General features: G+C 44.8%; 1 long non-coding RNA gene across 3 annotated transcripts in view; it reads right to left on the bottom strand.

Annotated features, from left to right (window-relative positions):
• Positions 1–1766: 1766 nt before the first annotated feature.
• LOC112391820 (uncharacterized) overlaps positions 1767–20854 on the bottom strand; it is a 116212-nt gene continuing 97124 nt past the window's right edge. Inside the window, exons 5-8 of one of the 3 annotated variants that reach the window (XR_003001570.1) lie at positions 9724–9892; positions 9038–9103; positions 8835–8948; positions 1767–2490 (exon numbers count right to left, since the gene is read on the bottom strand). This is a non-coding gene — a long non-coding RNA (uncharacterized LOC112391820). Of the gene's footprint in view, positions 2491–4080; positions 4130–7558; positions 7698–8834; positions 8949–9037; positions 9104–9723; positions 9893–20854 lie in introns of those variants that run through there. The other 2 variants (XR_003001569.1, XR_003001571.1) reach the window with 2 other exon arrangements.

Below are 20854 nucleotides of genomic sequence, written 5' to 3' on the forward strand. Positions count from 1 at the left end.
CCGGGCCCTTCACTGAACTGAACTCATAACCAGTTGGTTTTCCTTTGTCAGAGTGGCAAGTTACTTCAACCTACTCCCTTTGGGACTTCTGGTGACGTTTCTGTATAATTTCTCTAGGAAAATCCTGAAATGATTACTTCTTTCCCCCTCCACTACTTTCACCCTCTCCTAAAATACTTCTCAATTTCTTTTGTGTGAATCTCTAGACCACTGGAGAGGAAGCATGTCTGATTTCACATTTTATATGCAGTATGATTTTAATTCTTGAATAAAGGTGCTAAACACTAACACAAGTCACGATGCTAATAAGAGCCAGGTTAGGGATGTGCGTGCGGAATCTAGGTCTGGAACGCGGGGGTTCCCTACAGAAAGACAAGGCGGTGCTGCCTCACAGCTTAGTGCACCTTGGGAGCAGCTTGTCACACTAGGCCTTTCCAACTGCCAGGCTGACGTCAGCTCTCCATCCGTGCATCTCTGCAGCTCTTATCCCCGAGCTTCAACAGAGGTGTTAAGCTATGACAGAATAGGATTGGGGAATCTTATCACTTATCTCTGCCTGTAACAAACCAGGACAGATTGAAGTGCTGGATCAGCTACCCAAGAATCAGGACATAAGGGCTAGACCTTGGTTAGAAAAAATAGTCACAGGTAGTAATTAGAAGGGGCCCAAAAGGCTGAACCCTGCCCAAAGAGAAATTTAAAGCCCTTGTAGAGACTTAGCCCCTATCTTATTGCCAAATAAACTTTGGTTCAATTTTTTTAATAAATGGGAAAAAATCTTACCTCTGCAGATTCCTGTGACACACGGTTATTACCTAAAGACAGAAAACATTCCAAAAAAGACTGACTAAGATGTTTTCAAGTGGACAGGTCCTCTCAAGAAGCATCTTCTGGTCATCAAATTACATGAACGGAACATCATGTAAGGACTTCTGGAAAAACCTATCAGCTTGCTATGGGGATTGTTATTGACTTTTCCACATGTTTAAGCCTTTTTTCCACATCTGATGTAGGCCTTCTGTAAACAAGGTCTGTGCCTCATAACAGCTGTGTCCTCTGCAATACCTGGGAAGGGGCCCTGGTCATAGCAGATGTCAACCATGTGATTAATTTAAAACGTTAAATTTAACTCTGTGTATCCAAGATCACCACCCCCCCACCACACACACACACACATTCATACACACAAAAAACAAACTAGGTCTATAATAAATTCTGCTCATCAGAACAGCAAAAGACATACTTTAAAAATTACATTATTTTATCTCTATAAAGGCCAGAAAACCATTATATTTGTTAACTCTTTAAAAACTAACCGTCATTGTTTTATTCTTCCAGGAGTATACATTTTATTTTTAGAAAATTTACAAAATAGAGATAGGCAAAAAAAAAAACCAAACGTGTAAAAACCACTCATAATTCTACCACAGAGAGATAACCTCATTAACATTTTGATATATTTCCTTCCGATATTTTTCTATGCTTTTACATTTTTTTTAAGAAGATGTTGGGGGTAGGAGTTTTTAGTAATTTATTTATTTTTGCTGTGTTGGGTCTTCGTTTCTGTGCGAGGGCTTTCTCTAGTTGCGGCGAGCGAGGGCCTCTCTTCATCGCGGTACGCGGGCCTCTCACTGTCGCGGCCTCTCGTCGCAGAGCACAGGCTCCAGACGCGCAGGCTCAGTAGTTGTGGCTCACGGGCCCAGTTGCTCCGCGGCATGTGGGATCTTCCCAGACCAGGGCTCGAACTGGTGTCCCCTGCATTGGCAGGCAGATTCTCAACCACTGCGCCACCGGGAAAGCCCCGCTTTTACTTTTACGTACGTTTCTTCCTTTCTTTTTTTTACTTCATGAGCATGTTTTATTTTTTAACCTAACACTATAATCATATTTCCATCAAAATTATCACTAATTTTTAAATATACAATATTATTTTAAGTGACAGCATAATCTTTCATCACATGGCTGAACTAAAACTTATTTAAACACTACTTCAGTTGGGACTTTTAAGTTGTTGCTAATATTTCACTACTAGATACAAGATGCTTGTGGAAGATCTGTCGCTATCCCCAGGTCTATGAGTGGAAGCTATGTGCAGTGGGGAATAGAGAAAGGGTAAAAATGTGAGCTGACTCCACTATGACAGAGACATCCTTCTTCTCTTCCAGGCCTAGCACATCAACAGACTTCCCTTAAGAAAGATCTTTTGAATTATCATTATTTAAATACTAAATATAGGACATAGAGCTTCAATTTCTTTACCTCTGCATCCCAGCGTGGCTCACCCAGTCATCCAATTTGTCCTAACTCATCTTTATATTCATTCCTCCTTTCCAAAAATTGGTTTCTGTCTTCACTAATACTAATGACAGTTCACTTCATGAGAAGAACACTTCAAACTTTATGCAGTCCGATAGTCCTGCTGCGTTGTAATCACATGTAGAAAATACACAATTAGACTGGATATTATCACCAGCGCGTTCTCTTGAGGAGCTGGGGGGAGGACCAAAACGAACTTCTTAATGAGATTCTGTTTGTCGGTACAAGCTTGTATTAGAGCCTTTAATTCTTACTGTTAGAGGCTCTGTAATGAGCCCGATTAGAAGCAGTTCAGTTAAGAGATGTTAACTCGACTTATTTCCGTGATCATTTTGAAATATATACAAATACCAAATCACTACGTTGGACACCTGAAACTGATATAATGTTGTATGTCAATTATACCTTAACTAAAAAAGAACAAGGAAGAAGAGAGATAGTTCAGTAAAGGAGGAGAGATAATGTGACAAAAACAACACAGACTGGCAGGTTAAGTCCCTCAAACTAACATATTTTTTTTTTCTGTGATCACTGAGAATAACAAGAGTTGACAATGGGGAAAAAGTGGGGAAGGAAATAAGTAGGAAATCGTGACAAATAGACATGAGAGCCAAGCTCCATTTAAAGGTCAATAAATCCATTTAGCTACTACGATACCTGTCAGCTTCTAACACACTATAATCTTTCAGTATTTATTATTAACCAGAGTTTTCTTTTTTAAAGGCCTTTCTTTAATTTTTTTTTCAGGTAAAAATAAGGCACCAGAGACAGTCAATGTTGTGTCGAACGAAGTCTGACCTGCTTAATCCTGACAAGAATTCACTGCACAGCTAAACATTGACAGTAGTCGCGGAACTTGCAGTGGCAATTCGAGTGACTGAATCTAAACGAGGCCAGCAGTCCTAATCCTCACATTTAATTTAGGACTAAACAGTTTTCTAGCTGGGTTTGCATGTCTGTGTTTGAAAGGTGATGCAATGACATACTCAACCTGGTTCTTTTACTGTAGTTTTAATTCTTAAAATGTGTTAATTGGTCTTTAATGGTTATTGTTCATGACAGATCCACTCTAATAGCATCCTGTATTTTCCTAGTATCTTTCAAACTAAAAGCTTTTCACATAGTCGCACCCTTATTTTCATTTTCCCACACTCCCTCTGAGGAAGGGAGGGGGAAGGGATAAAAGAGGTGGGAAAACAAAGACACAGAAAGGGAAGCGTGTGGCCCTGGTCACCCAGCCAGTGACTAAACTAGACCAGTGGGTTCTCTTACATCCAAAGTATAATGTCCAGCTAGACCAAGGCATTGGATCTTACGGATGTCCTCCCCCTCGTATTTGCTGGTGAGAAAGAAATTTCCTATCTGAAAGTATACCTTTCTGGGCAAATAGCAAGTGCTAAGGGTGCTCTTTCGTTCTCTTTATGTTTGATAAAGATATGCAATCTGGGCAGAAATCCTGAGAGAGGAAACTAAATTTGCAGATGATGATCCAAGAATTTCCCTTACACTGAATTTGGGATATATTTTTTATTTATTTATTTTTGGCTGCATTGGGTCTTTGTTGCTGTGTGTAGGCTTTCTCTCGTTGCAGCGAGCGGGGGCTACTCTTCGTTGCGGTGCGCAGGCCTCTCACTGCGGTGGCCTCTCCTGTTGGGAAGCACGGGCTCTAGGTGCACGGGCTTCAGTAGTTGTGGCACATGGGCTCAGTAGTTGGGGCACACGGGCCCAGCCGCTCCGTAGCATGTGGGATCTTCCCGGACCAGGGATCGAGCCCGTGTCCCCTGCATTGGCAGGTGGATTCTTAACCACTGCGCTGCCAGGGAAGTCCAAGAATTTGGGATTTTTAAAACACAAAGCTGTATAAGCACATGTATTCTCTAGACAAACTAACTGGGTGTCTCCAAAGGGCAGACTGGGAGAAGTTACAAGGAGACATATTTTAGCTTAATGTAAGCAAGAATTAATGCAATTAATGTAATCAAGAATTAATATAAGCACTCACATTTTTGATTTCAAAAACATACTACAAAGCTACAGTAATCAAGGTAAGGTGGTACTGGGATACAGATAAACAGATAAACAGATCAATGGAATAGAATTGAGTCTAGAAATAATCCCTCACATTTGTGATAAGTTGACAACAAGAATGCCAAGACCACTCAATGGAAAAAAATAGTCTTTTCAGCAAATGATGCTGGGACAACTGGATAGCCACAGACAAAAAAAAAAAAGGAAAGTGAATACCTACTTCATACCATACACAAAAATTAACTCAAAATGAATCATAGATCCAAATGTAAGGGCAAAACCTATAAAACACCTAGAAGAAAACCTAGGAGTGAATCTTTGTGAGCTTTAGCTAGGCTATGGTTTCTTAGATATGAAACCAAAAGCACAAGCAACAACAACAAAAAATAGATTCACTGGACTTCACTGTTGTTAGGAATGTAAAGTGCTGCAGCTGCTTTGGAAAACAGTCTGGCACTTCCTCCAAAGGTTAAACACAGGATTACCATGCAATTCCAGCAACTCTAGCTGGAATTATGCTATTTATATATTTGATAAATGGAGATAAGAGGATAAAAAAGCTTAGGAAAATTCCACTCCAAAGTACATACCCAAGAGAAATAAAATATGTCCAAACAAAACATTGTACATGAATGTTCATAGCAGCATTATTCATAATAGCCAAAAAGTGGAAACAACTCAAACGTCCATCAACCAATGAATGGATAAATAAATTGTGGTATGTCCATACACTGGAATATAATTCAGGCATGAAAATGAATGACGTACGAACACATGCTACAACATGGGTGGACTTTGGAACCATTGTGAATAATCTGCTGTTAATCCCATCCAGTATACTCATTATCTCAGACATTACAGTTTTTATTTCTAGAAGTTGATTCTGGGTCTTTTAAAAATATCTTCCACATCTCTACTTAACGTAGTCAATCCTTCCTTGAGCCTCTGAAGCTAGGGAACAGTTATAATAGCTGTTTTAATGTCTTTGCCTGCTAATTCTAATATCTGCATCAGTTCTGAGTCAGTTTGTTTACTTTCCTCATTACGGGTCATATTTCCCAGTATGCCCAGTACATTTTCATTAATTCCATTCACTGTGAATTTACCTTGCTGAGTGCTGGATATTTTTGTAGTCCCCATTCTTGAGTTTGTTCTGGGGCACAGCTGTTTGGAAACAATTTGATCCTTTCGAGTCTTTTTTTTTTTTTTTTTTTTAATTTGTTAGGCAGGACCAGGGCGGCATTTAGTCGAGAGCCAATTTTGCCCCACAACTGAGGCAAAATCCTTCTGAGGACTTTGCCTAATGACTTGTGAATTATAAGATTTCCAATCTGGCTAGTGGGAACAGGCACTATTCAGGCCCTGTATGAGTTCTTGTTACTGTTCGCGTAATACTTTCAGGTGGCTCTTTCCCTGACCTCGAACAGTTTCCTCACATTCATGTGCTGGTGAGGGGGACCCTCTGAAGATCTCTAGATTTTTGTTGTTGTCATTTTTCTGTCTGTGTGTAGCTCTCTCCCATCTGGTATTCTGTCTTGCAAACTCTAGCTGTCTTGGTCTCTCTGGACTCTAGCTTCAGCTCCTCACCTCAGGGAATCTTCGAGGCTCTACCCAGATTCCACCTTTCCATGCCACCATCTGGAAAATCTCTCAAGGCAGTAGGCTGGGCACTCACAGGGCTTACCTCATTTGTTCCCCATTTCATCAGGCCTTATGTCCAATATCTCGAAAATGGCTATTTAAAAAAAATATTTTGTCTAGATTTTTAGTTGTTTCTGGTGGGTGGGTAAATTTGGCCCCTTTTACTCCACCTTGATAGGAAGTGGAAGTCCAAGCCCATGCTAAATTTAGCAAAAAACTAGAATTAACTGGTTCACAAAACCACAGAAAGGAAGAAAGTATACTGGCCTTAAAGTTGACTGGATTTATTGACTCAAGTTTCACCAGAACACTTTCTCTTTCTCTCTCCCTCTGTCTGTCTGTCTGATTTCTACTTCTATATTTTGGCCACATTCCAGTGGAGGTCACAGCCGCTGTCAGCTCTAGAGCCCACCCTGACAGCCAGCATGCCAAGGACAAAGACAGAACTCCTTTTCCATCTCCCACTTGGATAATTCGGTGGAAGGAGGGGCCTGACTTGGATGTAACCCATGTCTATGCACCAACCACTAAGCCCTAGAGGGTATGTTAAAAGACTGACCCAAGAAGCAACAATGAAAAATGTGTATCACCTACCCTACTATTGTACACATAGGTTTGGGCATTTGTAAGTATTTTCTCATAATAACTTCCTATAAATTGCTGTGTCAAAGGTTTTAGACAAAGCTTTTTGCATATTGTCAACTGTTCCACTGAAAAGTTGACACCACTTTACCCTCCCACCCACAGTGGGTAACTGGTACATTTCCCCTCACCATTACCAACACCAGGTACTTTTTTTTTTTTTTTTCAGTGTTACAAACCTGGCCGGTGAAAACAATTTATTTCACTGTTATTTTAATTTGCAGTTCTTTATTATTCCTGAAATCAAATGTTTTTCGTAGACATTCATTCAGACAGTGGGTATTTACTGAGTGCCCGCTATGTGACAGTCACTATTCTAGACACTAAAGGTATATTAGCCTTTTGTATTTTTTATTTTGTGACTTTCCTATTATTTGGTCATTTTTCTACTGAGGCATTTGTCTTTCTCTTATTGATCTGTGAGAATTTCTTACGTACAGATGGCATCAACTCTGTCACACACATAGCAAAATTTTAAAACTTAAGTCATTTGTCTTTAATTTTGTTTTTTATAATATTTTGGTGTACAACTGTTTAATATGTCAAATCCTTTAGATCCCTGCCCTTGACATTGATGTAGTCTTGCCACTTTTACGCTGGTCCCATCTGGCATGTTAGCCAGTTTCTGTTTGAGATTCACCAAGTCATATGTAAAAATCAGCTCTCGGCATGTGCCCCTCCCAGAGCTTAATCTCCTCTTGCTCCTTATAAGACTCCCGGGGCTGCAGGCAGTGATTCAAAACAGGTTTTCTCCCAAAAGGCTAATTAAGAGAGGGAAGACTTCTGCCGTGTTTACCAGGTTCATCACAGACTTGGGTTATAAAACAAATATTCTAGGTGATAATGTTATCTGCTTATCAATTTAAGAAAATCTATGAATAATGAGACTATTAAGTCAAATAACAACACATTTATTTTTCATTTAGGACTCTTTAAATTTTGATTTGCTCTGATCTGACAGCTGACATTTCCTGGTAGTCCCAGGAGAAAAGCAGGACAACAGCGTCCAAAAACGTAGGTTTGCAGGAGCTGCTTCTCTCATACAGGCTCATTTATCTGGAACAAATATCCTGCATATTCAGTGAAAGTAACAAACCGAAACATGAAGAAGTGGCTTCTTGGCTATGTTAGAAGGGGTCTTCTAGGCTCCAAATATATATATTTTTTAATGTGTAAAATACACAAAACTTTCCTGCTATCGTTTGCTTGCCAAAGTTAGTGTCCAGTAAAACTTTCTGCAATGATAGAAATGTTCTATATCTGTGCTGTTCAAGATGGGAACCATTAGCCACATATGTGGCTACAGAGCTCTTGAAATGTGGCCAGTGAGGCTGAGAAAATAAATTTAAAATTTTTTATTACATTTCAATTAATTTAAGTTTAGATAGCCACATGTGTAGGGTTACCAGATTTAGCAAATAAATATATAGGATGCTCAGTTAATTATTAATTTCAGATAAGCAACAGGTAATTTTGTAGTTTAAGTATATCCCAAATATTGCATGGGACACATTTACACTACAAATTTATTCTTTATTTATCTGAAATTCAAATTTAACTAGGTGTCCTATATTTTATCTAGCAACCTTATATATGTGGCTAGTGTCTACCATATTGGACAGTGCATGTTTGAAGAACTCACAAAGTTCTTCACAATTACTCAAAGACTCTTGCAGGATTAAATCAAGGAGGAAAAATGGTTACGGTCATATCTTGGCAAGAAAAAGTAGCCTGAACTCTGAAAGAAAGCCATTAGATGCCAGGGCCAGGACACCAAACCAATGAAATTCAATCCAACAATCATTTATTGGAAGCCTTCTGTGTGCAGAAAACATACTCAGCTGTATACACCAGTATGGCTGTACAAATTGCTGAGACCAGTGTCCATTTGATTTGGTTGGTTCCTGTTCTGTACTGGGTGTTAACTACCTTGAATATCATCCCTGACTGTGAAGAAAACAAGGCAGGATGTCTGGAGATCCTCCTCTCCAGGCATTTACAACCTGATAGAACAGCAGCTTTAAAAACAAACAAAATCAAGAAGCCCTTTAACAAAAGATAGATGCTAAGTGATATATACAAGGAAAACGCTGTGGGAATGTAAAGTGTCAGCCGCGGAGGGAACCACAGGTGGGTGAGCTTGTTTGCTCGGTTGTGGCGTTCTGTTTGTTTTGTTTTGCCAAGGTCTAATAAACTCATCTTCTTACCTTTTCTTCCTCGAGCTCGACACATTTTATGAACAAGACTTGTAGACCCCCATACGATTAAGTCAAGGTGGGCATACTGGTGCAGGTATACTCCAAGAAAAATTCCCCCACTTTCTGCAAAGACAGCCAATGGATCCCTCAGTCAGAAACGCCAAACCAGTGAAATGCTATTCAATGCAAAAAGACATGTGTAGAGTACCTACTCTGATCCTGGGCTGTGGAGTTAAGTTTCCAGGTGTAGCAGTCCAGTTATTCTACTTCCTTAATTTCTGCAGTCGGGAAGAAAAACACAGACTTCTCCGTCAAGCCACAGACATAGGCCATCTAGGCCTGGCTCTGGCCCATCTCCACTGCGGAAAACTGACAGTCACACGATGGCCCTTTCTCCTCCCCTCCCCAAACCTCAGCTCCTAGAGGAAATCTAGGACAGTTGTCCGTCTGAAATCTGTCATGTCTGACATCATGACAGTTCAACATTTTCCCTAGATTTTGAACTCTGAATGTGGCTCACAGCTGCACGGCAGGTTATAGCAGCTGCAGGGTTGGCTGTTGGTGGTTCACAGCTGAGCTCCCTCTGAAGGGCCCTTGGCGAGGGAGCTGCCTTGGCCACCAACATCAAATGGCTGGTCACTGGGGATGTGAGGCCACACCTCGTTTTATTGGGGACGACTCTGCACCGTTATCCAGCCTCCACGGGCTCAGCTGAGGCCCCTGGTGCCACAGCATCGAAGTTCACCTCCCTCTGCCCAATTCTGCTTCCCTTACTGCCGTACACGTGTCATTCCTAAGAATACACTCCACCTCCAAAAAACACACACGCAGAAACAAAATAACCCCAACACCCTGTATGCACATCTCCATCTAGGAGTCTGTTTCAGGGGAGACTTACCGAAGACATAGGTTGTTGAGATATCTTTTAAGTAAACTTCCAGCTTCTTAGGACAAACTTCTCGCTTTGTTGAGACTGGCTTTTTCTATTGCTTGGGAAAAACATGGCCTGAACTGCCTTTTTCCAGACAGATGGGCAAACTTCGCAGAGGCGGGAGGCTGAGCAGTTTCTGGAATGAGAGGAACCTTCCAGTGTTGGTTATATTACATGGGACGAGCAGACAGGTGCCTGCAATTAATCTTCCTATTCCTCGGTAAAGTGCCAGGACCCAGCGAGATACACAGATTGCTAAATACCCCTGAGCTAATCCAATCCTGCCCAGCAAAATAGTCACTTATTACAGGGAAGGCCTCCCAAGAGCCAATTTCACGCTCTGCTGGGAATAACTACCTCCTCTTTCTTCCAGGAGACTTCTCACTTGTCCCTCTCCTGACTAACTTTTCTTGCAAGAATAAAAGCTGCTCTTTGGAGTCTTGGAAGTGGACTTTACCACCTCTGATTCACAGCCAATTTCTCTTGTGGAATTTGACCAACATGTCTCTTATTGCCAGCTGTCACCCACTCATCTTTCCTCTGGCTTTGTGCCTTCTTTCGGCTTAGCTGCAAAGTGGGAAATGAGGGTGGAGTGGAGGGCAGGCGCTTACACGTATGGAGTTCCTACTGTGTACCAAGCACTGTGCTGGGCACTTCACATTATCTCATTAAACCTCACAATAAACCTGGAAGATATATAATATATGTGTGTGTGTGTGTGTGTGTGTGTGTATGTATATATGTGTGTGTATGTATATTACACATACAATATATATGCTCTTCCCCCACCCTCCAAACACACACAACACCAAGGTTCAAAGAGTTACACAATTTAGTTCTTTAAGATGTGTAACCTCTCCTCTTTAGGAAGTTATCAGTCTTAGCTAGGTTTCCGTATGATTGTGAAGTAGCATCCTAGGCTAATTCTAATGCAACTTATGTCCGTATTGGTCAGACTTGGTCTGACAGTGGTCTGGAGGCAGATCTAGCCCTTCAATAACCCCTAATTTTACTCCTAAATCCTCTACAGTCTAAACTGTCCTAATGCTGTAGGTCGGAGGAGGCATCAGAAACTGGGAGAACCTCCTACCAGCTGACCAACCTTCTTGTATATAACGGACTAATGAACTCATTTAACCAGCATTTACTGCACTGTTACTGCCTACCATGTGCAGGAAGCGTGGCTGGGGGATGCTGAGGCCCAGGAACGAAAAGCATGGACTCGGGTCAGACTGCTTGAGTGTGAATCCAGGCTCCATCACTTAGGAGCAGCGTGACCTCTTGAAGATCTACTATACTAGATACTAGATATTAATCTACTATACTAGATATTGCTAACCTCTTGGGTCCTCAGGTTTTTCACTTGTAAAGTAGAGATAAAGCACCTATGTCATGGGGTGGTGGGTAGTTGTGAGGTTTAAATAGGATTGTCTGTGTAAAAACAGTCAGGATCCGGATTCAGGAAACACATGATTCGGGAGGGGAGGTAAGATGTGTGTGTAAATAACAACATACATTTAGAAAGTGATGGACGCCATGATGGTAGAAATCATGCATGGTGAAATTTAGAGGAAGGAAAGATTACTCCTAGGTGAGGAAATCAGAGAAGACTTCTTGCATAAAATAGCATTCAAGGGGCTTCCCTGGTGGCGCAGTGGTTGAGAGTCCGCCTGCCGATGCAGGGGACACGGGTTCGTGCCCCGGTCTGGGAGGATCCCACATGCCGCAGAGCAGCTGGGCCCGTGGGCCATGGCCGCTGAGCCTGCGTGTCCGGAGCCTGTGCTCCGCAACGGGAGAGGCCACAACAGTGAGAGGCCCGTATATCGCAAAAAAAAAAAAAAAAATAGCATTCAAGTTGATGATATTCACACTGACCAGTAATAAACCTGTGGGTGGCAACCCTCTTGTCAACCAGTAAGTACCATCTAAAGTTTAAAACACCACCAAGGGACTTCCCTGGTGGCACAGTGGTTAAGAATCCACCTGCCAATGCAGGGGACACAGGTTCGAGCCCTGGTCCGGGAAGATCCCACATGCCGCGGAGCAACTAAGCCCATGCGCCACAACTACTGATCCCACACACCACAACTACTGAAGCCTGCACGCCTAGAGCCCGTGCTCTGCAACAAGAGAAGCCCGCGCACCGCAATGAAGAGTAGCCCCCGCTCGCCTCAACTAGAGAAAGCCCACGTGCAGCAACGAAGACCCAACACAGCAAAAAAAAAAAAATCATTTTTAAAAAAAGCACCAAGTAACCGAGCCCTGGAATACAGCATCAGGAGGCTGGGTGCCCAGTGGGGATGATGATGTGCCTATGAGATCAGGAGAGGGTGACACATGTCCAACCCACAGATTCTGCTTTCCAGGCGGCTCCACAGGGTTACTCTGACCCAGGCAAGCTTTCTCCTGCCCACGTGACTTTAGTCTGGGAAACACTCCAAATTAATGACTGTTGCCAAGAGTTTATAAAGTACACACCATGAGCCCTGAACAAAGGTATGGGAAAGGATATCAAAAAGAGAGAGAGAGGGGGCCTTCCCTGGTGGCGCAGTGGTTAAGAATCCGCCTGCCAACGCAGGGGACACAGGTTCAAGCCCTGGTCTGGGAAGATCCCACATGCCGCAGAGCAACTAAGCCCATGAGCCACAACTACTGAGCCCACGTGCCACGACTATGGAAGCCCGCATGCCTAGAGCCCGTGCTCTGCAACAAGAGAAGCCACTGCAATGAGAAGCCCGTGCACCACAACGAAGAGTAGCCCCCGCTCGCCACAACTAGAGAAAGCCCGCCCACAACAGCAAAGACCCAACGCAGCCACAAATAAATAAATAAAAATAAATAAATTTTTTAAAAAAATTTTTAAAAAGAGAGAGAGAGAAAGAGAAGAAGGAGAAGAAGAAGAAGGAGGAAAAGAAAAATATGTGACCTCTCTTTCAGGGAGTTTATATGGTCTAGTTAGGAAGATAAGATTAACATGCAAAATGGTTTTTATAACATTTATTGTTCTTTCTCCTGTTTAGAAAAGCAATACAATTTCACTGCAGAAAATTTAGAAAATTAAATAGAAGAAAAGCAAAACCATTCCAAATCTCATTACCCGAGATTAACCACAGTTAACAGCGTGAAGTGTGAAGTTTTCCAGCCCATCCTCCCCACACTTGCAGACAGCACACTGTCCCTACCCTCAACTCACACTTGCTCATGGGAGGGGGTTCCTGGGGATCATAAATCCTCCCGTTTCCTCTTTCCCTTCTGGAGATGTCTGCCTGGGAATGTGATTTGGCTTAAAGCACAGACAAGGGTTTTTTTAAGCCTCTTCAGGCTCTCAGTGTAGCCATCGATCAACGACAGCTCTGTGGAGGATGATTTCCAGGCAGATGGGCCTCTTGTAAGGTGAGGACAAAGGAAGTGGCTGCCACAGCTCTGCACCAAAACTCTAAGGCTATTCCCACGTGGGTCAGAAAGCATCATGTTGTTTATGGGGAAATGGTTTCTTCTATAATGCTGCTCCGGAGAGCACCGTACTGGAGAGTTAATATTAGTCGTGTGTGTGTGTGTGTGTGTGTGCGTGAGTGTGCTTGTGTGTGATTCTGGATGACTAGGAAGAAACCCTAATTCTGCATCTCTCAAGGGCAGTGGGAGCTTAAAAGGACGCAGGCCCACTTTGAGGGGACCTGCTTAAGGCAAGGCCCCCTGTGGTGGGCGTCTAAGCTACAGGTCCTCAGCCAGGAGCCCCATGCAGTGTCGGATGGTACTGCGCTTACAACTGAAATTAGCATTCAACGGGAAACCATCAGGAAATACCGTATATATGTTTTTTGGATTTTCAGCTTTTATTGAAAGAGAGAAAGAAAGAAAGAAGGGAGGGAAGGAAGGAGGGAAGGAGAAAAGGAAGGGAGGAGGGAAGGAAGGTCTGATAATCAAGGGCTCTTTTTTTTAATTAAGTAAATTAGCCCTTTGGGTGTCATATTTTTTCCTGGTGTGCTGTCTTTTTAATTTTGGGGGGCTTTTAATTGTCATTTGTTTTTTTTTCTGTGCAGGAATTTTAAATTATGTAGTCAAATTTATCAATCATTTCTTCTATGACTTCTGAATTTCATATCTTGCTCAGAAAGATTTTAGTCACCTGTATGAGTTTGAAAACCTGCCATAACAGAGTACCACAGACAGGGTGGCTTAAACAACAGAAATTTATTTCCTCTCAGTTCTGGAGGCTGGAGGTCCAAATCAAGGTGTTGTCAGGGTTGGTTTCTTCTGAGGCCTCTCTCCTTGGCTTTAGACAGCTGTCTTCTCCCTGTGTCTTCTCTCTGTGCCTGTCTGTGTCCTAATCTCTTCTTACATGGACACCAGTCATATCGGATTAGGGCCCACTGCTATGACCTTATTTTAAATTTAATTACCTTCCCTATCTCCAAAAACAGTCACATTCTGAGATACTGGGGGTTAGGACTTCAACATATGAATTTTGAGGGAACATAATTCAGCCCCTAACATCGTCCAAGATTATTTCCCTAAATTGTCCAACTGTTTTACTTTTAACATCCAAATATCTGATCCGTCTGGAATTTGTTTTGGTATAAGGAATGAGGTAGGGATCTAATTTTTTTCTAGATAGTAAGTTAAATGTTTCAACTCCATTTACTAATAATTTTACCCCCCAAATCTTGACATTCTACCTTTTTCTTTCTTTTTTTAAATTTATTTATTTTATTTTTGGCTGCATTGGGTCTTTGTTGCTGTGCGTGGGCCTTCTCTAGTTGCGGCGAGCGGGGGCTACTCTTCATTGCGGTGCGCGGGCTTCTCATTGCAATTGCTTCTCTTGTTGTGGAGCACGGGTTTTAGGCACGCGGGCTCAGCAGTTGTGGCCCACAGGCTCTAGAGCACGGGCTCAGTAGTTGTGGCGCACGGGCTTAGTTGCTCTGTGGCATGTGGGATCTTCCTGGACCAGGGATTGAACCTGTGTCCCCTGCCTTGGCAGGCGGATTCTTAACCACTGTGCCAGCAGGGAAGCCCTCTACCTCTTTCTTATACACATTTCTCATGTATATTTGGGTCTATTTCTGGATACTATTTTATACCACTAATCTGTCAATTCCTGTGCCACTGGCAAACTTTTAATTATGGTAATTTTATAATATATTTCAATCCTCTAGGGCTAATCTTACCCTGTTATTTTTCCTTTTCAGAATTTTATCACAATTTTTGCATGCTTACCTTTCAGCATTTACTTTAGCATTCCCTTGTCTAGCTCTAGAAAAGTTCTGATGGCATTTTTGGGGGGTCAAATATATAGATGAATTTAAGAAGACTTTACATGTTTGTATAATTGGGCCTCTACATTTCAATATCATTTCTTAGCATTGTTTACCCTTTTGTACTGTTTGACTTTTTAACCATGTCCATGTCTTATTTTTTGAGACCAGGCAAAAGCGTCTTTCCATTCAAATAAAAAACAGAAAAAGTAAAAGAATGCAGCAGAGGTAAACAACGATTAGCAGAGATAAATTTATCTAAAGGAGCCATTTTGGAGCTCCTTAAATTCTCAACCCCACAATTACATCTTCTGTTTACGGTAAGTCTTGCTTTCTCACGGTTGGAGCAAACTAGATTCAGCAACGCATTTTGACACAGTCTGCACGCTGTACCAATGAGAAATGTTAGTTCTCCCCTCTGCCCCATCTCATCTGTGCAAATTCAAAAGAGACGCGCCTCTCTCAAAGGTTGTCCAGGCTGAGAGAGGCCGACGGTAGACGTAGCTGGTTTCCCCAACCCTCCCCGGCCACGGCCATCACTGTGTGACCGCACCCAGGAGGGTCAGCTTCCCAGCGACAAAGAAGCTGCTCCAGGACCTCCTGCAGCCTCACCAGCGATCGGCTGCTCTTGTCACACGAGCTCCAGCGTCCTGCCTGCCCTCCCGGCGCACAGCCCAGGCCCCGTGCGCCAGTGCCCCGGCCTATAGCGCAGGGACAAGGTGAATCCGGAGCCACACTTCTGAAGAGGCGGTTTCCAGCGTTGTTGCTTGGGTGCCAAGCGAAGGCCTGCTAGCTCTCCCCTTTTCTTCCTTGCTTCGTGCATTCCCGTTCCGCACACGTGTGGGAGGATCCTTTTGAAACGCAAGCCAGCACCGTGTCACTCCTGTGCTCACAGCCCTCCGCTGACCTGCACCCTCGCCCAGAGTGAGAACCCGAGTCCTCACAGTGGCCGACTTCTGGCTGCACGTGATGCGCCCGCCCACCCCAATGCCTGTGACCTCGCCTCCAGCTGCTCTCCCTGCTCTTCACTCTCCTCCAGCCACACTGGCCTCCTCGCTGTCCCCTTAGCGCCCGGAGCCCCCTCACCTCAGACGGCCCCACGGGCCAGTCCCGCACCTCCTTCAGATCTTTACGCAAATGTCACCATCTCAGGGAGGCGTTTTCTGGTCACCCTACCTAACACTGTAAGCCCCACCCCCGTCCCTGACTTTATTTTCCTTGCCAGAAACAACAGCATACTTAAGTTTCTTAATTAGCATCCGTCTCCCCTCACTAGAGTGTAGGCAGGGATCTTCGTCTGTTTGGTTGAGCGCTGCAGTCCCAGAGCCTAGCACAGTGCCTGCTGTAAAGGTGTCCACAGGCTCACAGACGTCTGCTGAATGAATGAACCGGTGACGAATCCCTCTGGGCTGGCATCAAGGAGATCCACCATCTCCCATCTCCCCAGAGCCACCCAGGCTTTGGAGTCCCTGGCTCTGGCTCACAGAGTAAGAACTTCACTTTCATGGAGCCATTCGACTGAGATCTGGGACACCTAGAGACACAGCTCCCCTTAGTTTTTCAAGGAAACTGCCTTGTTTGCAGAGTGAATAATTAAGATCTCTTCAAAGATAAACCAAATCTAATCTTGCCTATAGTCAAACCCTCCTTGTTTAATAGGAAGGAAGCTCTGCCGGGCACGATGCATTTATTCATTGTGCATTTATTGTAATTTGATGCGTAGCATTACTGAAATAAATCTGTTTTCTAGTTCCCTTAGTCAGGGGAGAGAGGGTGCTCAGATATTCATTTATTGAGTGCCAACTAGAGCCAGGATCTTATACGGCGCTGGAGATAACTCCCGCCTTCATGAAACTCACGGTCTCCTGGGGGAGACACACAACAAACTGACTAGTAAACATACAGTTACAAACTGGAAAAAGAACTATGAAGGTAACAGAGACAATACTGTGACAGATGATAATGGAGATGGACCCTCTTCGATACGGGCAAGGAAGGCCCATCTGAGGAGAAAGTATTTAAGCTGAAATTTGAGGGTGAGAAGAGTCAGCCACGGCACACGCGGACACGGAGATCTGGTGTGTTCTCAGAGCTGACAGGAGGCCGAGGCAGCTGGAGCAAAGCGAACGACAAGAAGAAGGCCTCGAGGATGTTGAGGATGTTGGCAAATGAGGCCAGACCGTGGATCCCCTTGCAGGTCTCTGTGCACCGTGCAACCACTGAGGAGTTATTAAGCGGGTGATGACCTAATCCAACTTGCTTCGTTACAAACTCACTCTGACTCTTGTATGAGTATGGCAGCTACCAGCCACATGCAGTGACTGAGCACTTGAAACACGGCACGTCCGAGCTGAGGTGCGCTGTGAGTGTACAGTATACGTGGTCTGGTGTATTTAAAGTGACATTAAAAATGTAAAGCACCTCGTTAATAATTTTTAGATTGATTACACATTGAAATGATATTTTGAATATATTAGGTTAATAGAATGTATGATTTAAATTAATTTCACCAGTTTTGTTTTGTTTTAGTTTAAAGTGGCTCCTGGAAAAATTTTGATTACACACGTGGTCATATTCTATTCCTGTGGACACTGCTGCTCTTGCTGTTTACGAAAAACATATTTGAGGGACTTCCCTAGCGGTCTAGTGGTTAGGATTCGGTGCGTTCACGGCTGTGGTCCGGGTTCAATCCCTGGTTGGGGAACTGAGATCCCGCAAGCTGTGCGGTGTGGACAAAGAGAAAAAGAAAAGCAGATTTGCGAGGGAGCAATGGGGGAAGTGAGATGACCAGTGATGAGGCTCTTGCTGGAATTTAGAAACGATGGACTAGTCATGATGGCGAGGGTGTTAGCATGGGAAATGGAGAGAAGTATCAATAAATACATTTGAGGTCTGCTTTTTGGTGGTGATGGGGGGTGGATCTGTAGGATTTACTGATGAATCAAGGATGACTCCCACATTTCTGACTTGAGCAGCAGGTTACATGGAAGTGCTGTTACTGGGATGAGTAAAACCAGCGGAGGGGTGGGAAGGGAATCCCAAGCCCAGTGTTGGACATACTGAGATAGCCCCTCCCAAAGGAGGTGTCAAGCTGGCAGCTCTGAGGCCGGAGCTCAGAGGAGAGGTTTGGACTAGACTACAGAGAAAATTTTGAGCACATAAGAGGTACATGGGGTTAGGAAGATGGTGTAGAGAAAAAGAGAAGAGGGCTGGAGCACGGGACCCCGGTGGGCCAGTTAGTTCATGCGCCATGAAGACAAGGGCCCCCAAAGGGAGCAAAGGAACAGAAACCTAAGAAGGACACAGGGGAGTCGTGGTGCCACCGAACAAAGGGAGGAGCCTGAGAAAGAGCGTTCCCAGCGCTGACAACTAGCCAGCAAGTCCAACGGAGAAGCACCAACAGAGTCCACAGGTCCCGGCTACGCGGGGCCGGATCCAGCGCTGAACCCGACGAGGCCACTTGTCGGCGCAGGAAGGGAGGGAGATGGTGGCAGACGGAGGGGCAGTCTGCGGTGAAGACTTAACCTTTCCAAGAGGTTTGGGTCGAGGAGGGCACCCGGAGAGAGAAGAAGAGTGCGGGAACGGTGATATCCGGGTGGGATTAAGGACACGGGACGGGACAGGCATGAGCAAAGGGACATAGCCCTCCAGTGGTGGAGGAGAGGAGATGGGCCACGGGGGCAGGAAGCTCCAGCCTCAGGGCTCCTCCCTGCCTGCGGCGCTTTCAAGGCCTAGTTTCGATTTGTAATTTTGTGTTCTTTTTCTTAAAGAGGGCCCCCAAGTTACATCGACTGCGGGCTGCACAAAACCTGGCTCCTCTACACCCCCGCCCCCAGCATGGAGGGACTGGCTTTTGATAAGAGGAGAGATGGCCCAGGTTTTCTCGAACTTCAGTGATGACAATAAATGAAAAAAGCCTCAAGACATGAAACATTTTGTCAGAGGGACCCAGGAATTTTGGTCCCCAGCTTGAGAGTCACTGACGTGCTGGAAGCGTTCACACACCGGACTCGGGACGGGAACCCGAGGCCAGGCTGGCTTCACGGAGGGTGGCCTGCATGGCCTCAGAGGCTCAGAAGGACCCCGGCTCGGTGTAGTGGCCTGCTGTCACCACCTTCAAGTTCCTCGTAGTATCTGAACAAGGGGCTGCACATTTTCACTCTGTACTGGGCCCTGCAAGTTATGCACGGGTCCCGGCCAAATGTTGATATTTGACTTTTTGAACATTGAGATACAATTCACATGCTGTAATCCCTGACCCAGTGGTACCTCCGTTTCCTCATCTTCAAGTCACCGGGATGAACCCCCTCTGAGGTGGGTGATGGGACAATGAATGTGGGTTCCGTGGGCTCCTCCGACCAGGTGACTCTTCCCACAGAGTAAGCCCTCGGCTGCGTCTGGGGCATCACTGCTCAGCGTGCCCTGGTTTCCCGCAGCTGAGGCTTTCTGTTCTCAACCCCACCGATGGGATTTTTTTCTTCGTTTTTCCACCAACAGCCTTTTCCAAATGAGGGTTAAATACATCGATAGCATCATTCTCTCTCCCAAGCTGTCTCTGCTAGGGCTTGGGTCCATCAGTGACTGCCCCATGCAGGAGGTACAAGCAGATGCAGACGCAGGACTGGACTGGGCAGAGCTAGTGCTTTCCGTCCCCTTTCTCCTATGAGGGGGCCTGAGACAACAGATCGGCAGAGTTAGCGAGAGAAGGAAAAAGAGAGGCAGGTCTGTTTCTGGCGTTTGCAGGGCTCAAGGCACAAATACAGACAAAGAAACACACTACAGAGTTAATATTTAAAGTTTAAAACTTAGGCTAACAAGCTGTTAAAATCTTACATCCTTCTACTTTGACAAACATATTTTCATAACGCTGGCTTGGTTTAAATTTGGAGTTTTTGCTGGAACGTGACAGTGTGAAGTGAGCCGGCCTCCAGTCCGCTCCACATCTCTCCCCATTCGTGGCTGAAAACGTTTTGGAGGCGATGGAGCAGTAGCCACAGAGGGACAGAAGGCACTGGGGACAGAGAACTTCCAAATCTTGCCCTTGAGCCAAGCTGGGCTTGTGAGCATGTCCTGGTTTTATGATCATGATGGGGATTCAGTCCTCAGTATCGGGGAAGATGCAGGAAAGCTGGGGTCAGCTGAGGACAGCGCTCAGGTTCACGCCGTCACCCGCGCCCTGCACACCTTGGGGTTTGCTCCCCAGCCTCTCAAGGTCCTCTCCGTGAATGACTGCCCGGCAGTACCAGGTGCCTTCCCATGGGCTTGATGAGCGCAGCAAAGGTGCACGTAGAGAAGGAAAGGCGCGGCAGGAGGTCTTGAAGGACGGGTCCCCAGACGCCGTGTTTTCCAGCCTTTCCGCAGCTGATCTCAGCCTGTGTCCTTGACAAGAACAGGATGAGGTGCTTGCTCTCACACAGGAGGTGCGGGAGTGGGGGGACTAGACGCGGATGTCCACAGGAAGTCGTGGTGAGGAGAGCAGACCTCGGATGGATGTCCGAGGTCTCCCCCCCGAGAAGGATAAGCTTCAGCCCGATGTGAGGCCACCATGGTCACCAGCACGACGGTAAACGGAATTTAGCCGAGCACCTGGTAGCTGGCTTGCTTTCCAGTATTTATGTCAAAGAGATAATGAGCAGCAGGTGGAGCTGCCAGGTGGAAAGCACCTTCCTGAGAATAAAGCCAAGACAGAAGAAAACGGAGTCCACAGACTCAGGGAGACAGCGGACGCGAGCAACCCATCTGATGACGGGGGACCCAGCCTTGCCAAACATGAGAACTTGACCATCTTGGCTATAGGCCAAGAAACTGCTTCTCTGCTTTTTTTTTTTTTTTTTTTTTTTTTGTTC

Source organism: Neophocaena asiaeorientalis, unplaced genomic scaffold (genome assembly GCF_003031525.2).
Source record: "Neophocaena asiaeorientalis asiaeorientalis breed wild unplaced genomic scaffold, Neophocaena_asiaeorientalis_V1.1 scaffold150, whole genome shotgun sequence".
Lineage (NCBI taxonomy): Eukaryota > Metazoa > Chordata > Mammalia > Artiodactyla > Phocoenidae > Neophocaena > Neophocaena asiaeorientalis.